This window comes from Aulonocara stuartgranti (genome assembly GCF_965226115.1).
Source record: "Aulonocara stuartgranti genome assembly, chromosome: 10".
In the NCBI taxonomy this organism is placed as follows: domain Eukaryota; kingdom Metazoa; phylum Chordata; class Actinopteri; order Cichliformes; family Cichlidae; genus Aulonocara; species Aulonocara stuartgranti.
The window spans coordinates 9,983,594-10,005,325 of record NC_138946.1 but is presented as its reverse complement, the minus strand read 5'-3'; the positions used below and the strand labels follow the sequence as shown (position 1 = coordinate 10,005,325).

At 39.4% G+C, this 21,732-nt stretch overlaps 1 long non-coding RNA gene across 1 annotated transcript; it reads right to left on the bottom strand.

Moving 5' to 3' along the window:
- Positions 1–3,000: 3,000 nt before the first annotated feature.
- LOC309716052 lies at positions 3,001–11,492 on the bottom strand. The gene is made up of 3 exons (XR_014279359.1): positions 11,442–11,492; positions 5,682–5,829; positions 3,001–3,149 (listed from the first exon to the last, which is right to left on the bottom strand). It is a non-coding gene; the product is annotated as an uncharacterized lncRNA (long non-coding RNA).
- Between the last annotated feature and the right edge of the window lie 10,240 nt (positions 11,493–21,732).

Sequence of the window (21,732 nt, the reverse complement as noted above, 5' to 3'; positions counted from 1 at the left end):
TGCGTGCACAGAAAACTGGTACCAGACAGTCAGACGGCTGGGACGGCAGACAGACTGGCGGTGGGTGTCCCTCCATTAACGAGGCCTGACAGCTTCCATGCAGGCTCATGCGACAGTGAAAGCGAGGATCGGGTCAGACTCAAAGCGTTTGATGTTGGGGTGGCGCTTGAGTTTGAAGTCACCGCTCATTTCAGCTCTGTTTGGATTTTTTAAGCCCTGTTGTGTCAGACGGCCCTATCTGACCGGCGCTGGGGCAGGCAAACCGATCCAGTAACTCACAGTGACAGTCAAAAACAAACTACCTACGATATCTGCCCCGCTAACTGCCCATTTAAACCCCCCAAGCAGATAGGAACACCACTTCCCTGGATTGTGGGGATTACCCAACATGCTCGTTTTTCTGGTACATACAAGAGTTTCATTCTTTTTTTTTCTGCAGCCGGAAAAGTCTGATTTTTTTTGTGGTTTAAGCCAGGAAATCCTGGGCTGGCGTGCTGGCCTGGACGCGGTGTCCATTGTCTGGCTGCTCACTCACTGCACCCATTGATACTCTTCATCCAGCTGTAAAATCTGGTGTGGTGGTTAAGTGTGCATGTTTGTGTGTGTGTGTCTATGAGCGGTGTGGGTGTTATGAGGGCGGATGCAATTCACTCTGAAAACAAGATGTAACCCCCCCTCGGATGGGTCAGAGTGGGTAAGAGTATAGAAGCATTGGCACTGAAGGGATAAAAACACGCCGCGTTTGCTTCCTGTGTGCTTCCAGTGCTCTGTGTCCTCTCCCCCCCCCCTCTCTCTCTCTGTGGGCCGCAGCTGTAGGTTTTCATAGTGCATTTCCCCTCTTCCATAGGAGACGTTCTGCAGTGTTTAACAAGGGGGTCAGATTAGCATAACAGCCTCCACAGGAACCCTGTCAGCATTAAAACACACTTCCTCTGGAAGTGGTTTTCTGCATAATCTGGTCCTCCCACCATCACCACCACCACCTTCAACCCTTCACCCTCCCCAGTTCCAGTAAAAAAAAAAATAGAAACAGCAATCCCTCTGCTCGCTGTCCCTCATTATCTACCCCTCTTTGTCTGAAAGCCCTGCAATATCTTTCTTTACACATAAACCTTTCTTCAAAAATAGAGCTTATATAGCTGTAACTGGAAATCACAGTTAGCAGCTGTGTGGCGTTTGCATGTTCTCCCCTTTGTTTGTGTGGGTTCTCTCCGGCTACTCCAATTTCCTCCCACATACCAAAGACATGCAGTTAGTGGGGTTAATTGGTGATTCTAAATTGCCCATAGGTGTGAATCCAAATGGTTCTGCAAATTGTCCAGGCCATGACCCTGATAAGGATGGATGTTTTGATGGATAACTGTGCAGCTTTGGACATATAATATCTTACAGTATTTTTACATTTAATTGCAGCTGATGATGACATTCCTAACAGCCCCTCATCGCACTCCAATATCAAAAGTTACATCCCAAAAAATTGAATATTTCATAGAAAGTTTATGTAGAACCTTTTATTATAATCATTTTTGCCTTTTCTCTGCATTGTTTGATACATTTTTGTTATAGACTTATTTGTTCTTCAGAAACTGGTAATTTATGAGGTCTACTTTATGTCCTCGAAACAGGAAGCCCAAAACTGCATTTGACAGCAAAACACACAAGAAAATACAAGCCAACAAAAACACAAAAAGCGAGCACACGCTTTGTTCTGGGATATTAGAGGCATAGCAAGTCTTTTCATAATTTCAGCTCTGCTGCATTCCACCACAAAACCCATCCGGAGAATAATAAGAGAGACTCCACACATTAAAAAAACTGAACTTGTTTTCCTTGCAGAGTCATCCATATTCTCACGTTCCCACATCCGGATCAGGAAGCAGCTCTGTGCACGAGGAACAGGTGGAAGGCCTGGGAAGGCCTTTGCAGAGGGCTGTGATTTATTCTTTACTCCACTAACTTCTTAGTTTTTCTGCTCTGATATACTTGTCTCTAACCAGCTCTACTCAGTTATAGTCATTGCTTCTTCTTCTTCGTTGCTTTTGGTGTACTCCAGTCTTCACCCAAGATAATAATAATTATTCTATAATAAAAAAAAACTACATATATACTGGATGTATTACTATTGGATGCATTACTGTGCCTTGCACACTGAACTGCTCTAGTCTGTAAAAGGAAACACTGCAGAACATAAACCTCTGTCTGACAAAGAAGTCTGTCTTTTATCAAATGACTAGGAAGAGGAAAGTACAAAGTAAACTGTCACTCTCTATTGCTGCCTGTTGAATCTGCGGCCAACGGGGACAATTCAAAGTCCCCAATAAGAGACTGCAGATTTTTATCGAAGATGATTAAAACTACCTTAATGAAGAGGAAATGCGTGTTCGCTTAAGACTGAGAAACTACTTCTAAATGAGTGAAAACAGCAACTTGTTCTAATGTAAAAGAAAAATGGAAACTGGTTAGAGAAATGGAATGCATGCATGTGAGCTGAGCGTAAGGCTATAGAAGAAACTTTAAGAAACTTTGGAGGAGGGTTGGACAGAGACACAGACAGATAGTTGTTGATAGTTGTAACCTTTATATTTTGTGTCTATTAAACCAAGACATATTAAAATTTGAGTCCACCTTTAAGCATTAGTATAGTTCCAAAGTTCTCTCTGATAAACTCTTTCACGTTCAATATAAATTAGTTTATTGGGAACTGATTAACATATTCATGGCTAACAAAGTACAACACAGTAGTATTTTTCCACAGTACACATGAATAAAACTCTCTACTTATAAACCAACCCCCCCAAATAGTCCCCATACGCTCACAATAACAGATACGTGTGTATAGTATTCTTGCACATACACACTTGCAGTGGGAATTAAGTGCAGCATGCCAGAAGCCGAGAGGGAACAGACTGAAGAAACAGTCCGAGTGCATATTTTGGACTTGAGATTAAGTTTCAGCCTCTCGGCCCGCAGCACCGGATAGATTTGATTACGGCAACAACCAGAGGCTAAATCTAATTAGCACCATTATTCATAGCAGGATGTCAGCCTCGAGTTTCAGTACAAGCCACAGTATCGGTCATCGGGGAAAAAACTGATGGTCTCTTGGCATCACGCGTCAGTGTTTGTATTGTCTTGGATGATTCTAAAGTCTGTAACAAAAACCAGAAGGACACAGTACTGAAATCTAAACAACTTCAATTTATTTTGAAAGTAAACACAATAACATTTTGAGAAAACCGGAGGTACGTCACATTCATTTTAGTCTAAAGTCTAAAGTTGTTTTACAGTAAGAGCTTTGAATTCAAATTCCCTCATAATATAACTGAATTTCTCCTGCAGGAATTATAATCTGAAATTCCCAGTCACATTCTGACAGCTACATTACTCCACTGCTAGCAGCTTGGTAGGATATTTGTGTGTTATTCAGCTAACGTAGCACAGTAGTACAGAAGTCTGGTGAGACATTTTTCACACTGTTAGCCTGAACACTTCTGGAATATCCAGATTGATATAAGAGACAATACAAAGCAAAACAAAAACCAAAAACGAGGAAACCAGATGTACGGCTGGAGAAATCAAAACAGACTAACAAAGAAACATTAGTGTTAGTTGTTCTTTAGTTGCAGCAGCTAATGCAGTGGAGTTGTAGATGTTTAACTTGTCTGTACAACAGTTAATAGTTGTCTGAGTGTTGCTTGTGGAATGACTAAACTTTGTAATAAATGAAGCCAAAATATGTCAGTGGTGGCGCCACCAGGTGCAAGTCTGTGCACCTGAGACTGGAATTGTGGCATCAGTACCATGTCTATTCTTCCATGACATCAGTCTAAGACGTCAAGGCAATTAAGCCTATTAGGAATTACCCTACAGTCATAAAACATACAGGGGGATGTGGGTACAGCCAGGACAGGCTTGTCTCTCTGACAGACAAGCATTTACACTCAAATTAGCAAATTTAGAATTACCGTTTAATTTAACATGCAGGAAACCAGAATACCTGGAGTTACTCACACAGGCACAAGGAGCACAAACACCCCAGCCGACCCTTTTGCTGTCAGATGATGGTGCACTACAGGAAACAAGTTAAATTAGCCAGCAGGTTTCTCTGCAGAAAGGTTTCCTGAAAAATGCGTCTCCTCCTGCGGGATATTCATTTTGTAAATACACCAGATAGAGGCTTTCTGACAACTACATGATGGCATATATCTATCTGAATGCAAAACCATGGCAACTACAAAAAGCTGAACTGCTCAGTGTGTTATCAGTTCTGCTTACCTCCATCTGCTGCGACCTTACACATCAGGGTGTCATTTTGTCGCAGCATCCGCTTTAAAGCCTCGTGACTCAGTTGGCCTATTTAACTGGTCGTATTGGGCAGCTAATCTTATAACACTAGTGTCATAAAGGTTAAGCTGAAATCTACAACCTTCTTTAAATTAGCTGCAGCCTCTTTATGTAGCTAAATGAGCTCAGAGTGCATTTATAACAGCTACTTTCAGCACATGTCGAAGATTGTTCAAGCAATCGATCAATTTCTTCCATTCAACCTTCAACCGAGACCATTTGCAACAAACTTGGTGACAAGGTGACAACTGTTGGTGCAGCATGCCAACAGTTATGGAAGAAAATGACCATCAATCGGCCTCACTCTGGAGCTCAAAGCAAAATCTTCCCTCATGGTGTGAAGATGATCGTGAGAAAGGTGGTGGATGTGCCCAAAACTACACAGGAGAAGCTTAATTCTAAATAAACAGCTCTTATTTATTGCTGTCATGATAGAAATAATAGAATGATCGAAATAAACAATGGCAACATCCAGTGATTTGTTTTTGTTTTGTTTTTGTGTGCAGCGTTAGCTCTGGTGAACTTTAGCGCTCTCCATGTGATCCTGTCTTTCTTGAAGTATAGATTAAAGCCCGAGCTGCACTGATGATGAGGTCATTCTGTCAGACAAAGGGAGCTAAGCCTTGACCTTTAACCCCGTCTTAGCCTAGAAGTCACATGCATTTATATGCTAAGGTCTTCTGACAAACATTTCTTTGTCTGGTGATATCTGCATTAAAAAAAGGAATTTATATTCATTTTGAAAATGTCAAAGTGTGACTGGACCAACAGAAGACAAAATAATTTTGACTTTGCCTGTTTATCTAAAAGGGAAATCAGAGGCAATTAAACATAATCAATCGAATGCCTGGGTGGTCCAATAACCAGTGGAAGGAAGTGACGAGAAAAAGTTCAATTCAAGCTGTTAAGTCAAGCCACGGGGCCCAGAGTGAACAATGAACAAAAAGAAATCCCTCCCAGATCCCCATAATGTTTTGATTCTGTCATGCCTTTTTCCTAGCAGTCTTTGCGTCAGGATATGGCCAAGTCAAGCAGCAAAGCCATACCACTGTGCTCAGTGACTTAAGTCTAAGCCCCATTCAGAACTCTCAGGCTGTGGTCATTATAGTGAAGGCTTCTGGGTCGTGTGTTGGAAGCTTCCTCTTTCATTGCATCTATGTAATGGCCGAATTAAAGGGGACCTAGTACGCTCATTTCCAGCTCCACGTTTTCACTCGTGGACTCTGGCTTTCTGTCATATACTGTCCCTTGGTGCAGCATCTCAGTTCAATCCTCCATCATTTCAGATTCTCACCATTTAAGGCCACTATTTGTCTTTCTGAGTTGTCATAGCTTACCTGATATCCATCCATCCAGCCATCCTCCATCCATCTCACCAGCCAGCCAACCAAAGCAGAGAAGCCGCGATGTCCCTCTCCTCTTTCAGCTCATCTGGGGGGACACGGAGACATCAAAGTGCAGATGCTCCACCGCCTAAAATTCTGCCTATAAAAATTATAAACAGAATCGTGACAAACACCCACTGGGGATGAGTCAGACTTTTCACCAGTTTATCTGTTAGGTTATGACAAATACTCAAATACTCAATGTGTCACAGTCACAGTTTTCAAGATATGCCAGTGTTACATTAAAATCATGCCTCTGCTGTTCTGAACTTACCACTAATTTTAGGCAGATGTATTTGGTCAAGTACATAAAATGTTCAAATAGTGAGGAAGACATTTTTTCAGTCTGGATGGAAACTTTTCTTAATGTTTTGTTTCTTAGTTCTTATAATTCTGCCTTTTAAAGTGCTGTAAGCTCAGGACTTTCAGTTACAATGCCATATCTTGGGTCTCAATAGCAACTGTGACCTCTCCAAAGAAGAAGAAAGCATCGAGCAGAGGCCGGATGGATGGGAAAATTGGGACCATGTCAAACTAAAATGCTATTAAGGGGAAACACATTATTGTTCTGTTCACCTTTGGGGTTAGACCTCCAAGGAATAACTTTCACAAAAGTTCTGTACTCTTACTGTTTTTTGACATGGAGACCTTCCAGCTGCTATATGTTGATTTGGGCCTCCAAATAGCTTCAAGGGACATGTGACCCTAGGTTCAAAGTTCAATGTTCAGACAGGCCAGGCTCACCTTTTCTACCCTGATGCTGAGGACAAAGCTCACATTGAGAGTCAGATAGTGCCTTTTCAGGCTATAGTGATTTTCTGTTGGGACAATTCACCTTTAGCTTAAAAAAACATCACTACAGAAAAAATAGGACTATATGCAATCCTGAAAAACACTAAGTACAAATTCAAAAGGTCAGACTGTGCAATGCTCAGAAAAACTGTACAGAGACCTAAATACTACATCTCAGACTCCACAGGCCTCAATTAGCATGTTAAATGTTAAAGTTAATGACAGTACAATTAGACAAAGACTGAGCAAGTATGGCTTGGCAGACGGAATTCTCCGCTCTCTAAAAAGAGCAGAGTGGTTTAGGTTTGCTAAGCTGCAGCGGAATAAACCATAAAACTTCTGGAACAATGTTCTTTGAAATGACGATATTAAAGTGGACCAAGTGTTTAGAGAAAATCAGACATGACATATCAGCACAAACATCTCAAAGCAACTGTCTTCACAGTATTGGAGGGGTAATGGTTTGGGTTTGTTTTGCAACCACAGGATATGACCATGTTGCTGTCATTAAATCGACTATGAACTCCTCTGTATATCAAAGTATTGTCATGTAACGTGGTGGACTACTATCTCCTGTACACCAACACGTCTTCCTTTCTCCTGAGAGAAATTGGCGCATATTTGTTGTGTAGTGGTTTGTATGTGTGTTTCACAGTTGAGTTGATTGAAGGCAGTTGTATTTGATTGTAGTTACAGTCTTGTCTTGTTAGTTATACACTGTAAACACTGCTCCTTTTTCAGTGCTTCCCTACCTCCCTGCCTTTCAAACTGTTAAGGTAGCAGCATATGATGTAAAAGCTGTCCAGAAAACAGCAGGTATCAGCAGCAGCAGCATTATCTCTGGGACGGAGGAGGGTTGCAATGTGGCTTGCAGATATACAGTAACTGTATACTGTAACCTTAAATAGTATGGAGTATGTGAACATTGCCAATTGGAAGTACAGAACAATATCATCTAAGCCATAAGCAGATGTTGGAAGCTAATCAGAGGGTTTGCAGCTGAATTTCACCTTCTGGCATACCTGCACTAATGCTATGCTTGATTAATGGTAGTATATTTAATAAAATGCTTTCTAAATTGCTTTCTAAAAAAAACAAAAAACCCAAACCTTAAAACATACACCACCTGAATCACAACATACCTTTAGTCCCTTTTTAGAATGTGTAAAACACCCTCAAAAGAAAATCAGAATAATCAGAATGCAATATAAATTAAAAAAACAAAAAACAACAACAACAACATCAACAACAAGTAATCTTTTAGAATGACTCATGCACTTTCTGTTCCTCTTACAATGGCTGCTTATATCCAGGCTGATGACTGTAGAGGTCCTGCCCAGGTCCTGACCTACAGACCTTCTACTCACAGCCTTCAAAACAACAGCTGGCATGGAGGAAGCGTGGGAGATAAGGGAGGGCAGGACGGAAGGAGAGAGAGGGACTGTGAAGAAGTGAAGAAGAGATGTAGATAGGAGAGGAGGAAAGGTTCGGGAATGGAAAGTGGGAAGGGGGGATTATGCAACTATGAATTGTGAAAGAGTGGATGACAGAGATTTTTCTGACCAGCTGAAGTGTTCCCCTATAGACATGTTTTAAAGACATACAATGTACATTCTTAAAGATCACATTTACTCAGTCTTCCTAATTCAAAGACTTTTATCCATTTTCTTCAGCTTATCTGATTTCAGGTTCCGGGCTAAGGAGGGTATTCCAGACATCTGTCTCACTGCCAGCTCTCCTAGGGGAGGTATTCTCAGGCCAGATGAGATACATAATTGTTCCAGCAGCTTCTTGGTCTACTCCAAGGTCTCCTCCCAACTGGACATGCTGTAAACCCTCCAAAGAAAGGCACCCTGGAGATTTCCAAGTCATATACATGAACCAGCTATGTTGGTTGCTTTCAAAACAAAGAAATAGCAGCTCTACTACAAGCTTCCCATGAATATCTGAGCTCTTCACGGTATATGATCCATGTGTTTGCTACATCATACCATCGGTTCTACACATGATCCTGACATTGCTTATGACGCCAACTTTCTGTTTCACACTTGGATGCAGAATGCTCCCACTGTGTGCTCAGGGTCACATTACATATTGACTTTGAGTCAGCTGCATTGAGTTTGTTGAGTGAAAAAATATAAATACACATATTTTAATGTATTCTTTGTCTCCACAGGACAAATTCTACTGTTGTTTACTTCCTCTGAACAACTGCTTTAGTTTTACCCTCAATAGATAAACGTCTTGAATTAGTCACGGAATTTACTACTTATATTTATAGTAATCCCATGACATTAAAGCCTTTCCATATGGCAACTTTGTGAGCTTTCCTATTGGATCACTGTGAAGCTAACAGATCAGGTTGCACAGAAGATACTTTTTTGAATTTGACAGGTTAATTGTCATAAAAATTTGCTATCTCTCTCTCTTTTGTTAATTGGTTGCATATTTGTCTAAGACTTCAGAAAGTTGCATTTCCTAAATTAAAATCAGGAGTGCTGCCAACGCACGCTCCAAGTGCAACACTGAAATCAGTGCAGGTTCAAGACTTCCACACACCCCCACACACACTCACAAACAGACCAAACTCTCAGCTTAGCCCAGCTTAAAGATGTTTTCAGCTGTTGCTGCATGCTGTATAAGTGCCTCTTTGTTCCCTAAGAGTTTTTGAGCTTTTCGTCCTTCCCCTTTTCCTCCCCTATTACCTCCCTCTACCATCTCTCTATCTCCATTTTTAACAACCCCCGCCTATGCCCTAACCAGTGTACCTAACCCTTCCAAACACCACCCCTCCTGCTTGATGATGTCGAAATTTTTTTAGATTGAAAATTTATTAACTTGAAAATTCCACACCAAATGCTAAAGTTGCAAAATGAAAAATATCTGTGTTTACGATACAAGAACAAATGAATCCTCTGTTACTTTTCGTGACACTGAAATGTCAGTAAAAGTGAAACGAAATCTCCTACCTGTTTATAATTTTTTTACTTATCCATTTCAGGGTTGCAGGGAGGCTAGTGCCTACCTTAGCTGCCATAGTTTGGTACTGGGCTGTGAGAGTTGAGACTCGGATGTGAAATTTATGATTTTGAGGGGTTTTATCGGTTTTTCTCGTTATTTTTTAAATTGTTTTTATCATTAACTCTGTTTCCTTGGGTCTTTTCCCGTGTGTTCTGAATAAATCTCCTTTTTTTTTTTTGATACTGGTACTGGTTTTATTTTGTTGTATTTAGCCATGACACCTTAAACGCTGGTCCGTGAAAATATTGTCGGACATAAACCGGTCCATGGCACAAAAAAGGTTGGGGACCGCTGCTATAGGCTATTAGCTACTTATCATCTATCCACTGCATCAGCAGTGAATGCTGCATCCCATGTATTCCCTTCGCTGCAAGAGTGGATGACTGAAGGTAGAAAAACAGTAGCAATCCTTAGATCACTGGTTTGACTCCAGATTACTCAGATTATAAATCAGGAACAAAACTGCAGCAATGTGGTGTAAGGTGCCAACAGCAAAGTCTTCAAAGCATAAATTAAATGGATAATCTTGATCATCATCCATCACTTCCTCCGGTAGCTGTTTCTTCTTTTTTTGTACATTTTAATTTTGTCCGCAAAAAAAGAAAGAAAAAAATATCAAAACTAGCTTTGGCTGTAGATCTCGTTCCCAGTAATCCTAAGAATAAAAAACAATATAGCTTTATCCAAACAAAGGCAAAATTTCTTCCCACAAAATGACTCTAAGTACTGAACTTAGATTTTAAAAAGATTATGTTTTGGGTTATTCATTGTGATCATAAGGTTTTGACCAACATAGCAACAATAAATAAACATACAGTTTGGGTTATGTAATGGTCATGGTTAAAAGAAACAGCGATCGTCTATTGGTTTGAAACAGTAAATATCTCCCATGTTAAAATCCTGTATTTTTCCAAACCCACATATCCACTCCACCCTCCTCCCTCCATGAAGTCTTAGGGGCCTGGCTTACTTTTTTTGGTCTATGAACACTAGAGGGCGATGTCACTTTAATGTAAAGTTTTGGGCCTCTGCTAGACGTCATTTAAAAAAAAGTTACGTTTTTTAAAACTAAGCTGCTTGCGAAAATGCATTGTGGATTATTTTTCACAAAATCATGGGGTGAAAACAATAGTTAGTCATCATCACGTTAGCGTACGATTAACCACAAGCTAAAATGGTTTACAGCGTATCTGTTAACTTATTTCACAGAAACTGAATCAGACATATATGTAGGGTGCTGTGCAAAAGTTTAGAACCACTCCTGATTTCTTTATATTTTGCTAAGAACATGGGAAATGCCTGTTTTGACATCCACTCGTGCACTGAGACCATTTCTGGTTACGCTTCAGTGAACAGTAGATGGATCGGCTGAAGGGCCAGAACCATCCCTCTGGTGCTGTCAGGTCCTTGCTGGATTTTTTTTTCCGTATTTGTTGAGGACATGGCTTTCATATACAGAACATACATCTTGCTGTGATATTCCAAGATTGTGGCTAATACTAGCTCTTTGGGAATCCCCATCATGGTGAAAAGCAGTTTGTACCTATCAAACCATCATATCATTTTTTATAGATTCAACTAAAGAAATTGCAACAGATCTTTCATTTTTCAACAGGCAAGTCACTACATTTACAATTTAAAATGGTAAAACATATGTATTATTATTATGCATATATTTTTTTAAAGTACAAAATAAAAAAACAACAACGTGTTAAATTGTGTCCCAACATTTCAGAAATATAAGCGCTATTTTAACATAAGTCAGAATTTAGCCCTTCATCCTCCTAGTTTTAATTTGGAAAATTATCAAGCCACACTTCCTTATAAATGTGAATATGAATGCTTTCTGTGAGGCGGCGTTCCAGCAGTCATATTTAAAGAAACCTCTGGTGTACTCACACATTGGAATAACTCCAAATCTTTTGTATAGCTGTCCATGTTTCACTCCAAGCCTCCACCGCAGCCTGAGCCAAGTAGGAGGTTTGAGGCTGTGCAATCAGATCCTTGGATCCCTCCTGGCGTTTGTTCGCCGGGCTTGTTTTCACTGTCAACACACCACTTGAGAGAATTAAGGGAAGCCAAGTACCTGGAGCTCAGGAGGTAATAAAACAGTCAAAGCACAATTAAACTTTCAGAAACAAGTTTGGTCAAGATTTCATTCCAATTTGCAAAACAGACATTCAGTTATAATGGATGAATGTGTGCACTTATAAAGCTATCTGATTAAAAGCAGTTATGTTTTCAAGCTCATTAACTTTGCTAGAATGTGATTAGTTGGTTTAATGTCTACAATGAAGGGGCTGTGTTGCAGAGGGGTCTTATTCATTATGCATTTTGCTTATGTTTAAATTTTTTGGCTTTTTTTTTCTCATCTTGCTTTCCTAAAGTGTTTTATTCTTTTACAGATACACACCAACTTTTGCAAGTCATGCAGGTTAATGTACCATTGATTTATTTGCTGACGTCCGTCCGAGAGCCAAAGTGATGCCCTAAATTTTGCAATGCTCCATCAAATTCTCACATGTCAGAGGCAAAAACAAACACGTCATAGCTAGTTTGTGTAGGCACTGTGTTGTAGGGCTTATTTAACTCAATCCCTCCTGAGTGATATTTTTCATTCGATGTTAAACCTCACACTGCGACTTTCACAGTCCTGTTAAATTCCTAAAAGGCTGAGTGTATCTGGGTGGGATCAGTTTACACCACCCGACGATTTACCATGAATGACGGTTTTGTGTATGCAATTGTGTGTAGATGTGTGTTTGTCTGCATGCAAAAGGAGCTGAAGGCCACACATAGAATATATAACTTGTGAAAAAAGGTCAAATTAAATTTCATATGTTTAGATTAAAATGACATTTTCATTATCCAGGATACAGGAAACAGTCAAAGTTTTAACCATTAACAAGTTTAAATAGGAACAAAATCAACACTCCTATGTTACCAGATGGTCTTCAGTATATTAAATAAAAAACAACTATTAAGAGCTGATTATCATGTGGCCAATTTGGATTTTTTGTAAATATTCTGAGGTGAGATTTTGATACCTGGTTGAAATTGCATTTAAGTCCTCATTATTAGATGACAAATAAAGCAGATAAAAGCTGATAGTAAAAATGTTAGAAGTGACCAAATAAAAAATCTGGTACATTCTTTAAAATGCACCGCCCAACTCAGCAACATCAAAAGGCCTAAAAGACTACTGAAGGCATATGACCAAAGTGGATGATGACAGAATTGTTTCCATGGTGAAGAAAACCGCTTTCTAAACATCCTGGTAAATCAAGAATGCTCTAATGTCTAAAGAAGAAAATTGCTGTAATTCCAAAATAGTTCATGTGAAAATTTTGTTAAAGCCCTTTGATTAAAGCTGATTACATTTCAACCACATCTCGACTGGTTGATTTAAAACGTATTGTGGTGTACAGAGGCAAAATGACAAAACAACATGTCATTGTGCAAAACCTTATTAACCTAACTGTATGCTTTTTTTGTGTGTAAAGGCTAGCATTTTAGTTTGTGGGAATTTGTGGGAAGCCTCAAGAGGTCAATAGATGAAGATAGATAGTTTTTCTTTTTCAAGCCACAAGGCTTCCACTTGTTTTTTAGTGCTGTCAAAAGAATAATAAAAAAAACCTAATTAATTGCACATGTTTCTGTAATTAATCGCAATTAACTGATCAAAAGCCTGGTTGCAATTGCAGTTTTTCAACTTTGTATTTAAGCTTGTAACTGAGATTTATGCAATATAATGAAGTAAATGCAGAATAAACACAAAGAATGTGTGCTTAAATTCAAAGAGCATTTGAATAGTTTTCTTCCATCTTTTAGCACAGGTTCTCTCCTGTGAAATACAAGTTTTTATAAAACCTATATACTAATAGGTACATATACACTAATATATAATATATATTAGTGCTGTCAAACAATTAAAATGTTTAATCAGATTTATTGTTCAGTCTTGTTATTTTTTTAATACTCAAATTTCCCATCGAGAGGACCAATGTGCATTTATCATCTTCCATATTGAGTGGATTGGTTCAGCTCCCTGTCACTACCAGATCAACTGCCCATTTGCGCAAGTGCGAAGGTAACTACTTGGACAAACTGCCCGAAATGAGTTGACGGAAAAATTTCAGGGATTTTGAGTCATTCTGCTCCAGATGCATTAATAGCATTAAAAATTTTAATTGCGTTGACCGTGATGGTGGATTAATTTGTGCTAACGTGTTAATTTTGACAGCACTAGTTTTTTTGTTTTTAAAGTAAAACATATAGTCATCCTAGTGTCTTAATGGAAACTAACCAAAGCTGTCACTGTAATATCTGTTTCATGGCATGTGGCTATTTAGATAGATTAGACAGTATTCAGTGTAGAAATTGTGCATTGTTATTGTTTTTTGATATAAATTTACTGTAGATAGTCATTAAAATGACTATCTACAGTAAATTTACAAGGCCAAAATTGAACATATGGAGTTCAGGGTATCTAGAAATATCTTCAGTAATAGCTAAAATTTAAGACTGCTCTAAATCTGGTTTCTGGTAGTTTTTTCTACTCTTGGGTTTGATTTACAAAAACTGGCAGTGGTTTCTTTATATAGTCACACAGCTATAACTGTGGGGCCACCTGCTCCTTCAGATTCAAATGTCTCCACAGCTATCCATAAGTGTGGTCTGCAGAATTTTAGAGGTTGCTAAAAAAAAAGAAGCTAGCTAGCCAAAAAAAGTTTGGGGGGGGGGGGGTTGTGAAGAAAAAGTTAAAACTGGTTTCCTAAAGACAACAGCACAAAATACAAACAACAGTAGATCAAATTTCTTTCTTTTCTAAAGTGTTTGTTTGTTCATGCAGCTCATAGAGAACGTTTTTTGATGAAAGCCCAATATAAGGCTGTATTTTTGGCTAGGCTAATGCTAAAAGATAAAGCTTGTAAAGTCAGAAACACATGTGTTTTAGATTACATTGTTCCAATTATTTTTGCCTAGTATTAAAAATGGGACCAAATAACCTTTGAGCAGAGTTTAGGTGAAGAAAGTTATCCTCATACAGTATTTTTGCATTTAGTTATTGCCAAAGTAGGCAAATGAGGCCATGTTAGTTTCCTTAATGACTGCATTTTATGCGACTATATATGTAAACAGCCTATATCACTAATGGAACCTTGACTGAGGTGTAAATAGTGTAATGACTGCAATTTGTGCTTCCCTGTATGAATTTTGATTTGATGACGAGACAAACTAGTCACTTAGCAGGTTTACACTTACATGATTGGAGGCGCTAGAATAGCTTTTAGCAACAAGTCATTAAACAGACTTACTCTAAACTTACTCTAGTGCAGTCACACAATAAAAATGTGGAACTTTTCATGAAAATAATAGTCCCATTTAATGTTTTCTTCCTGAAGAACACCATCAGGAAAAGCTAAAGAGCGTAAACTCTGGCTGCTCTCCAGTTTTCTATTTTGCTCCACATCTGTCAGTCCATCATTCACTCATTGCACTCACTTTCTCCATGGTTTCCTGTCTCACTCTCTCTTAAAATCATTATCGCAGTTTGTGTTCACTGCGGTTCTTGGATGGCATGAAAACATCCAAACAGGCACGCATGCATTGCATACATTCCACATTTAACCTTTACGAGGCAAATTAAAGCTCGTTTCTAAGTTTGCAGGAAATGAGCAACAAGTGTTGTTGGGGAGTAAATGAGAGGGTGAAATATGAAGCCAAGTAGGTCTGGATTTATAATCTTTAAAGATGGCAGGAGACAGAGAGGGAAGTGAAGTTTTTCTGATGAAGAAAACACCAGTGGCACTACCCACAGAAATAGAAAACAAAGTTAAACATACAACAAAAAAAATTAAGAAATAATCATGTGTTTCTGTTTTATATTACATCAGTATTGATACCAAATAATTAACACTGACTTTAGCTTAAGTTTGGCTAAGCTGGTGACATTTCCATTCTTTTCAAAAGGCATTTTAGCATTATAACTTTGTGGAGTGATAATATAAAAACACTGCACGTCTGTACTAACTAGATGTATAGTGTATGTATTGCGCTATGCCAAGGATGTCAAATTCATTTTACATTGTGGGCCACAGACAGCCCAGTTTGATCTTGAGTGTGCCAGACCACTGTGTCTCCCCCTTCTACCAGTTTAAAGGCGTTTAACTGCACTTTTCATCACTAAGTTTTCTTAATATTTGAAAAGTTCAAAGTCAGCAGTAACAAAGAAATCAAAAAACTGTATTTTTCCTTCTGTTCTCTTGTGCTACAGCCAGCTAATTTCAGTTGGTGAGCAAGAGGATGGCGTGGTCTACAGCTTTTGAGGAGTGACGTTGAGGACATTACTATTTGATTGAAGGTGAAATGCAAACTGCATCCAATGACAGAAACAACTTTGGCTCTTTGCAAGCCTCTGCACAGACAGCATGCTAACACAAACCTAGCCAAGGACCCAGAACCCATGCTGATCCCAGTCAAACAGCCAGATCGTGACCTTCAACAGGTAACAAAGGCTGTAGTCAGGCTACAGCCTCAGTTCATGTTTTTAAAACAAAATCACTGTCTCTTTAGACTGGTTTTCAACATTGTTTTATGGTCATACCTAAAAACTAAAATAAATATTGTATGTGTCCTCATTAGGATAGGAATTTGTGGGGCTGTAGCCTCAGATTTACATTGTTAAGTGGTAATTATGTGACAAAAAAGGTAAAAAGGAGCAGTGTAATAAAAAGCTTTCTCTGGTGAGTAATGTACTACATTCATTTCAAGAGAAACAACAAGTAATGTGTAATATATTTAAAAATAAAATCAACCCCAACACTGGGAGCAGTAAGGGTATAATTAGTTTTTCATGGGACTGAACTGTTCGTAGTCTGTTCATTAATTCTAGTTTTGCATATAGGATTAGAATTTATGTTTCCTATTTAAAACAAAGCCTCATGAAAGCATGCTTGTGAGCGCCAAAAAAGCCTGTTAATAAAAAAAGGGGAAGAATCTGCAAAATAGGTGTTAAAAAAGATGTAGAGAGCCTTAACGTGAACATACTTGTCTATGAATACAACAACTGAGATGTGGAGCAAGAGAGATGCTGAGCTCAAGTTTCAATGTGGTACTTTTCTTTTTAGGGATTTTTCTTATTATATAACATTTCTACAGAACATATTATATAACAATATAATAAATTATTTTAACAACAGCAGTTCTCAGAGAAATTATCACAAAGATGATCAGTTACATGTACAGTTGCATTTACTCATTATGTATTCTCTATGTTGGTACCACACCTGTTTCTTTGAAATGTGTTACGTCCTCATGTTTACCCTCCACCTCAAGTCATTAATATCTAAACTCTGACATGCTAACAAAGAGCCTCTCTTGGGTCGGTTGGTGTCATCCGAAAACTTGCCCAACAAAGTGATGCTTCAAAACCTACATGAGTCAGTGAGTCATGACCCTGGGGGATGCTGGGTAAACCATAAGTGCTGACAAACACAAACTGAGCGTGAATGTCAGAAGCGAGAAAGTTTATTCATTACAGAAATATCTGGGAAATGGGAGGGAATAGGGGGGGATCTGACCACTGAGTACATTCAGCGGTTAGGCAGAGACACTGGATATTTGTTCTGATGAGAGAGCAGAGGCAAAGCCAGAAAAGACACCACGGCCTGCTGCATTAAATTTAAAGATGTATACACATAAATAACACAAAGATTTTGCATGTTGCACTTAAAATCCCTTCAAAGTTTGACATGAAAAGTGGACAAAGATGGAAACGAAATACCAAAAATTCGACTAAAGAGCAATGCAGCATCGTGACTCTAGCATAGTAGTAAAGAAATACCATTTTAATGAAACTAAAATTAACTGACTTGCACTACAAATAGTTGAACTATTAACCAGTGTGCACCTTTTCAAAGTTTAACTTTTCACCCCTTAATGCCTTCTTGGGATAATCCTTGTCTCTCTTTTCTAAACTGAGTGGTTTCTACCATATTTCAGATCTGCTTGCAGGACAAATTGGCCGATTGTGCATCTGAAGTTATAGAGGTGATTGCTGCCTTTAGAGCTTGCTAGGTATACCTTCAGAAAAATCTGAAACCTATTCAAATTGTTGTCAGACTGCATCTTTATTAATATATATACTGTCAAACTCATCATTAAGGGCAGGTGGGGGGGGGGGCAAAGACGTCAAATGTCATCTATATGGAGGAGAGAGCCAGGATTGACAGATTGTGCCACATTTGGGAATTTCATAGCATGATATGCATGTAACCATGGTAACCAGAGAGCATGTGAGAGGTTTGCTGCAATTGGAGAGAATTTTGCTGTTTAATGTGTGCATTTAATGCACAATTTGAATTTCTACTTTCAGTGCCTAAACCTGCAGATTTTTTTTTTATCTACAGGTTCCAACCCTCACCTCTGGCCACGAGCTCCGGCTGAGTGATTGAAAGAATGTGATCAAAATACAAAAGAGATTCCTCTAAAGGGTGTCTTGGCTCTCTCTCCTTCATAGTAGAGCCTCTTCTCGTTCACGCTGTTGAAAGTTGAGGTGGTTTGGGTATCTGACTAGGATCCCTCCTGGGTAACTCTTGCTGAGGTTGTAGCGGGAATCTAAGTGCTAATGGATGGATATTAAAATTTTATAAAATACAGTTCCTAACCAAATGTCAGTATTTCACAGTTGTTGAATACCACATGAGTTTCATTTGCTAATCATAGTCCCACCTAATACAGAATATGGTACTGTTAGTGTAAAGTACAAGAGGCAAGTGGCTACCATATGAACTTGCAGCGTCCTTGGGTTTCACAGCTAGATTCACCTCTCTCTTCACCTTCAGTTTCAAAACATCAAGATGGCGAGCGGCAGCTCAAGGTTGCAAGACGGGAGTCACCAACCAATGAGTGACTTCACGCATTTTATACACACTCTGTGGGTCTCAGAGAAAGCCCCAATAGCCAGACTAAATGTCACCACCCACAGTGCCAAGCGGAACACCTTAACACAGAACTCTGAGTTCATAGCTGTAATATTTTTATTTTGACTGCTGCGTGTGCTGTGATACAATGAATCTCATGATAATCCACAAGGGTTTATAGTCACCGAGTCCAGAAGTCCCCCGGAAATCCCTGGAGCTGTTGATGCAAACTTTTCTAAAGGGCCCACGTGAGAAAAGGAATCCCTTACAGTGTTTTTTAGGAACTTCTCTGCAGAAACGTCATCCCTCACTGAATTTAGTGACATCATTATCCAGGACTAATCTGTAGCTTCCTGCTCACTGTTTTCACTTTGCAGTCAGTGTAAAGAAATGGCACAGAAAACACCTGCACGGGGATGAGGTCATGTGAATTTCTTATTAGCTGCCCATGGACGTGGTGGTCATAGCTTTGAATGGTATCCATGACAACAAGCGTCACAAGGGCCCCCCGTGAAGTAGGTGGCTGTGAACATGGAGAGTGGAGGGGTTGCACTTGTGGCTTTATTTTACTATTATTTTTGAACATATATAGAAAGATATGTTCTTATTAATCAAAATATAATAAAAACATTATAAACCAAAATCTCAACTGCAAAAAAGCCACTTTAAATGTGGGTGCAAAGAAGAGTGCAGAAAAGTGTAAGGCTGTATCTTGTGGGTGTGTGTGTGGATCCCACCACCTCACCCTCAGTAATGTCTTTTGACGCGCAGTTTTGCCATAATTTGCCGATTAATGTGAGGCAGATGCACGTAATGCTTCTGTGTGCAGAGCTGGCCGGCCTCAGAGGAGCGGGAGTGCTCAGGCTATGAGATAATGCCAGACAGAGGCCAGCTTGGGACTAACACTATTGCCACTGCTGTTCTGTGTGTGCGTGTGTGTGTGGCTGTGTGTGTCTGTGTATGTGTACACAGTCTCACTAAACCCCACCAGCGGATGTTTTACATCCCCCTTTCCGCTCAATTACCGTGCTCAAGGTCACAGATATCTGTCCAAGATAACTTTGCGTGTTTTCTCGGCCAACTGCGGCCACAACTTTTTTTACACTTTGTTTTGCATCTTTGCATTTCAACTAAAATGTGAGTCACAGGAGACTATTTGTTTCCTCCCATAAAGGGCCATAATGAGTACCTCTTCTTTATAATGACTGGGTCTGAACCCTAATGCAGGTCGTAAACATTACTGCGGTGCTCTTGGCTGCAAACTCAGGTCCTTATTGTTTCTTGGCTCTCTCTTTGTCCTCCTCACCCCATGATTTTTATTAGATTCACAGTCCTTCAGAGTTTTCCTCGAGCTGTTTGTCCTATTTGTTTGTTCATGAACACTTAATGGATTTAATGAGGGTGTGCGGTAGATTGAGAGAGATTGCATTTGATAGCAATTGTTTAGACTGTTAATCAAGTGATTAAAAGTCTCTCTTTTTCCGTGTGTGTGTGTGTGTGAATGAAAGAGAGAGTGAGCACATTCCACTCGGGGACTCGTCCGGCCTCTCCGGATCTCAGCGCAGCGCGTCGCTCTAATCCTGCCTTCCTGTTTTCCTGCAGGAGTAGTGAGGTGGAGAGGAAGATCAGATCTGATAATTAGCCTGATAACAGTCACAGTCGCTTTACCTGAGAGAGAGCGATTAAGGAGAACGCACAGAGCAGGGTTCAAATCACACTATGTAACATTTTCACTTTTATTAACACTACTGAGAAAGCACGTGTGCTCCATTTCACTAGAAATTACAACATGGATTCATTTAATTGAGCCAAGTCAATAGGAAAAATGATGTCTCCTGCTCAAGTTGGAGTGGTCGGTGCCTTGTTATAGATCTTGGCTTTTTGTAAACCATAAACACAATCCGTAAGGAGCAAAGAGCTCTACAGATGGGATGTTTGTTTTGAGAGTGTTGATGGAGAAGTATAGAGAAGGTCAGAACAAGATGCACCGTTTTCCTGAATCTAGAGGAAGCATATGAGAGAGGAAGGAGTGCGCAGAGAGGGGATAGTGGATATATTGGACAAAAGATGTTGAATATGGAGCTGTCAGGGAAAAGAGAAAGACCAGAGAGAAGATTCACAGATGTAGTGAAGGAGGGCATGCAAGTTGGTGTGTGTCATGGTCCTGGGTCGTGCGACCCAGTGTTTTGAGTTTCATTGTATTTTGTTGTTCATTTATGTTCTAGTTTCATTTTAGCTTATCTAGTTCATTTCTATTATGCCTAGGTTGCTGTTATAGTTCATTGTTCATTAAATTCCCTTGTGTCTTCACCCCTGTGTTTAAGTCTCCCTTCATGTGTTTCATGTCTACATGTCTTATGTTATCTAGCTTGTGTTGTCATGTCTGCATCTCGTCATGTTTCCTGTTTTATTTTGAAAGTCTTATTTCTATGTTCATTGTGCATAATTGTCACTTTTCCCTGTGGCGTCATGATGTTCATTTTTGTCAGCTGTTTCTCCATGTGTTTCCACTTCCCCTGATCACCTCCTGTGTGTATTTAGTCTGTCTTTGTCAGGTCTAGTTTTGCCTTCTTGTAATCAGCCATAATAAAGGCCCATTTTCCGTTTGAAACTTAAGTCGAGCTCCGCTTCTCTTTGTGTCTGTGTTTGGGTCCACAATTCACAGCTCACACAGTCTGCTCATGCAGATTGTAACTGTGTGACAGAGGAGGATTCAAGGGATAGGATGAGATGGAGGCAGATGACCTCCTGAAGACATCAAATATTTAAAGCAAGATATATGGAATTATGTAGCAAAGAAAAAAAATATAAATATAAATAAATATGTCTTTACATTATTTTAGATTGTCTTCTCTCAGTGAGCTTCATGATGTAGTTACCTGAAATGGCAAGAACCAATCAGCTAAGTAAAGAGAAACAACAGTCCATCATTACTTTAAGAACTGAAGATCAATCAGTCTGGAAAATTGCTAAAAATTTTAATATGTCCCCAAGTGTAGTTGCAAAAACCATCAAGCGCTAAGATGAAACTGGTTCACATGAGGACCGCCCCAGAAAAGAAATATCAAGAGTCACCTCTGCTGCTGAGGATAAATTCATCTGAGTCACCAGCCTCAGAAACCACAAGTTAACAGCACCTCAGATTAGAGCCCAGATAAATGCCACAAAGAGTTTGAGTGGCAGACATGTGTCTACATAAACTGTTCAGAGGAGACTACATGAATCAGGCCTTTATGGTCAAATAGCTACTAAGAAATCACTACTAA